Below are 4,732 nucleotides of genomic sequence, written 5' to 3'. Positions count from 1 at the left end.
GGTGTAGAGGCCTGACCACTGCACTGTATTTCTGAAGGTGATGTTGAATATTATTGTATGCCAACTATAATTATATATACATTTAGTCACCGGATGTGGAGTAGAATGTGGGAATGGAGTCAATGGAGCTGTAATAGATAAGTAGGGTATTGGGGATGGGAGGGCAGTGGATGGGGGAGGGGGGTTGTTTCTGTGTGAAGGGTGAAAAGGATAACTATTGCATTGTTCTGTATACCTGAAACTAACAATAAAAAATTAATTAATTAATTAACAAATGTAAAGCTAAGGAGGAAGATGGCTTCTTATTAAGTATATTCTAGCATCTTGCGAAGTGAAAAAGATATATAAATTACTAAGAAATAAATTTAAAATAAGAAAAATTAACTTCTTTGACAGAGAAAAAATTAGAAGAATGAGATGGATTTCTATAACATTGTTTTAGAAAACTCCAAATTTTTACTCTATTTCTTTAATACCCATGTACTTTTTTCATTGCAATATTGCAAGACAGGCAAAATATTACTTAAACCAATTTTCAAGACATGAAAAACTTTAATCGCAGAGAGTTTGATCACAAGGATTCCCCAGTTGCCTAAAGCACCCTTGTTCTAGAGCTCACTGCTGATAAGGGAGCTAAAATTAGTTTAAATATCCCATCCTGCTTTTATGAGATTCTATCTATCTATCTATCTATCTATCTATCTATCTATCTATCTATTGTGAAGCTATCCTGCAAACTCCCGTTTAGTTGTGATACTCAAGGCAGACCATCTAAGTTTATTTAAAAAAAAAAAAAGGCAACAGCCCAGAGGAAAATCAAAGGATGGGAGTCTGGAGGCTACTACTTTGTGGGTAAACTTGAACAAATTGCTTAACCTCTGGGTCTCATATGGTTAGCTGCAAAATGCAGATGTTAGCTTGCTGAAGAGGGTTGTTAAAATCTGTGATTCAATCAACAAAGCACAGCTTGTAACTCTGCAGGTCTCTCTCCCTGGATCTGTAGCTGTGGTAATGACAGAACCTTCCTAAATAAACACAGCCTTTCTCATATACTTTTACTCCGTTGGGCGAGGGCTGTCAGCATGTCATCTTGGGTGCAAAGAGAGAACCCTGATGAAACTAGGACAACAAAGACCCAAGGGACGATTACAATATGGTGATTCTATCCTCTATGAAAGAATGGTTTTTGGTTTTCTGAAAGACTTCAGGTTTATCTATGATGAATCTTCTCAGAAGAGATCCATAGTGTCTCTAAGCAATATAGCTACATTCCTTTTAACCTAAAAGTCATACCTTTTGGCAAAAGCTGTCATGGAAGAAAAGAAGTGCAGCACATTCAGCACCAGTTACAATTAAATTCAAATGATTAAAACAAATCTTAGAGGTGGTGGTGCCATCTAGCTGCTAGAATGGCAAGATGTTACTTATTATAAACACCTCTATAAAAGCAGATATTGTGATCATTTTATGTAGGCAGTGAAAGACATAATCTTTTTTTTTATGTCATATCATCACAAACGGAGGCACAGAGAGGACAAGCAGGTTTTCCTAAAGTCAGTCAGGTAATCACCAGCAGAACTAGGGTCACAGCACGGTACCTTTGATTCCTAGACCTTAGCTCCTTCCACAGCCACACCACTAATGAAAGAGCGGCCCCTCGGCTTCAAAGCATGACCCTCTCTCACCAGTCACCTCTTCCCACACCAAATAACTCACCATATTACAAAAGTATTCTTCCCTCTTACTCATGTGGGAAAATTATCCACACTAATCAACTCTCTGAGAACCTATTTCTACAAAGATCCCACAGAAAAGAAGTGAGACACAACTTGCAAAATTAGTGACTAGACACATTTTGTTTTCTACTTAAAAATTTCTAGAACCAGGTTCCAAAACCACCAAAGTCTCAGCTCTGTCATACAAGTATTGAAGAGCCCTCTCTTCTAACACTTGGGAAGGTTATCTGCACTAGAGTAGGAGCAATCCTTTCCTTTTTCTTCTAATCACCCAAGTATTGTGCCACCATCAAAGCCATTGGCAGGAGGAATGGAGGAAAACCTTGTTCAATGTCATAGCTTCTGAGGTCCTCTCTCTAGCCTCATATCCAGGCAGAAGCCATTCTCCTGGAATAGAACAGAAGTTCTACGAAAGTTCCCCAACAAATAAACACCTGCACTGATGTAAGCACAGCATACATGTCCTGTCCAAAACATCCACTGAACATTTGGTCCATGTCAAAAGGTGTTTGATACTTGGTCCTGTCCAAACCATCCTTTGAGACATTTGGTATATACCAAAAAGCCCTTGAAATTTGGTCCTGTCCAAAACATCCATAGAGAGAGTTGGTTCACACATAAATGTCCTTGAAATCTGATCCTATCAAGAACATCCACAAGCATATTTGGTACCTGCCAAATGGTCTTTGATATTTGGTCCTGTCAAAAATGTTTACACTTAGAAAATATCCCTGGGTTCAATAAGCCAATAATGTTTACCTATTCTTTTAGTTTTTGGGATTAATACATTAAAAATATGTTTTATTGGTCCAATAATTTTGCTGTAGCTGTATTGCCAATAACAACCCTTCTTGCCTTGGTAACCTAGCTCATAATGGTGCATGGGACTAGGTAGATGGGTCAGGGTTTAAACCTTACAGAAGAGAGTTTTTATGTATATTAACTATGCAAACCGAGAATGAGTCCTACAGTTAGAGAAATGTGCAAAGGACAACTCAAGGATGAGATCACGCTATACGTGGTGCATTAATATGTAAGCACCTGCTACAATTTGGAGAGGTTCTGGGGGTGTGACTCCCACACTTAACTGCCAGTCAGTGTGGATCACCATGTTCTTGGCTGCTTCCTACCTACTGACTGATCCAGCCCAGTGGAACTGGGTGTCAAATCCATAAAACAGTAAGGTTTCCCCTACCAAGAAATCAGCAACCATGGTCAGATGGTTACAAAAGACAAAAAACACACACAAAAAAATCCCTTCTGTTTCTTGGCAATATGACATCTTTATTTGAAAACTCTCAGTGGAATAGGGCAGAAATAGTATGCTCACACACACAAAAATGCCAATCCTATTGTACATTATAATGGTTTTTGTTACCATTTTAGTTCTTTTAAAAGAGATAGGAATAAAAGTTACTGGCACTGTGAAGAGAGGAGAATCTGCGATGCCCAATGTACTACTAGTCAGGATTTGAATAACATTACAATCATTCAAAATGGGACAGGAAAACGTCGGCACAATGTTGGTGTTGAAGGGGAAGTAAGGAAAACCCTAAATAGGTTAAAAATGACACACAGAATGAGAAGCAAATGCCACATCATTGCATGTACTTTGTAGACCTCTCCATGATATTCATGATGAAGAGGGCCTACTAATACTACCAGAAAGAAACTCATTAAAGAGGCAAGTAAACAGAATTCAAAACAGACATCTACCTTGATGGAATTGAAATTTCAGAGGAGTATAAAGAGACAAGATATGGAGAACTATTTCTTATGCATGATTCTGGTGCTTGAGATGGCAAAAGAATTCTTATTTACACAACTTCTGACAATATTTGATATTTAAGTGCCAGTACTACATTATTCAGTGATGGCACCTTCAAGATGGCACCAACATAGTTCACTCAGTTATTTCCTGTGCATAATGTAGTACTAGTTTAAATTATGCCACTAATTTATGCAGTAACAATGAAAAGGTGAGAAGACAGATACATAGGGGAGGAAGTAATTGTATTTGCATGGGAAAGAAATCTCAACATTAACCCTTCATTATGCATGGTGAATTTCAAGATTGTAAATATGAATGTGATTCGACTACTCCTACCAAATGCGCAAGTAAAAGGATGCTTATTTTACTTTTCACAATCACTGTGGCAAAAGAATATCTTCGTTGGGTCTAGTACATGAGTATATGACAAGAGAAAGAAACAACTGTAAGTACACATCGATGTTGTTTGGACTTCCATTTGTGCCTTTGGAAAATGTAAATGAATTTTTTTTTTTTAGCAGCTGAGCCATCCTGCCACCTGTTGGCAGCTCAGCGGCTACTCAGCTTGGGCTGGACTCGAACCGCTGTTGCCCAGAGCTCAAACTCTTGAGCGAGCTCTTAACCAACTGAGCCACTCGGCCGGCCCGTAAATGAAATTTTTGAGTACATTGTGGAGAATGAAGAAGGAAATTTAGATGACCTAATGAATTTTGTTGAGAGTGTATGTCTGTGGAAGGTATAGCAGAGGCTGAAGAAGACCAGAAACTCTAAGATTTCCACTAGAAACTTGGAATGTTTATAGATCAGTACAGAATGGCAATCACAGGAGAAAACAAGGCATTGGAAGGCTGGCATAGCAAATTTCAAAAATTGATGGTAGTGCACCATCCTGCATTTGGAGATTTATTAAAGTGTTAAAACATGAACAGCAAAGCAATGAAGAAATTATCCCCCAGGTTCTTGGTGGTCACACTCAAATATGGCCACCAACTTCACAACAATATCAACAAAATCAAATTTGTATAACCAAAATAGTTAACAGATCTAATGAATATAAATAAAGCAAATAATCATGTTGATATACACTTGAGACCAATTGCTCATTGACTTAAGAGTAACCCTGCCACACTTTATGATGAGGAAGAATAAGAATAAATGTGAAATCCAAAATTCATGATTACAATAAAAATAACAAATAAAATTTTAAGAAGGTTAAATGTTTGTA

Source organism: Hipposideros armiger, unplaced genomic scaffold, assembly GCF_001890085.2.
Source record: "Hipposideros armiger isolate ML-2016 unplaced genomic scaffold, ASM189008v1 scaffold_117, whole genome shotgun sequence".
Taxonomy (NCBI): domain Eukaryota; kingdom Metazoa; phylum Chordata; class Mammalia; order Chiroptera; family Hipposideridae; genus Hipposideros; species Hipposideros armiger.
The sequence above is the reverse complement of the archived record's forward strand: the minus strand, read 5'-3'. Positions refer to the sequence as shown.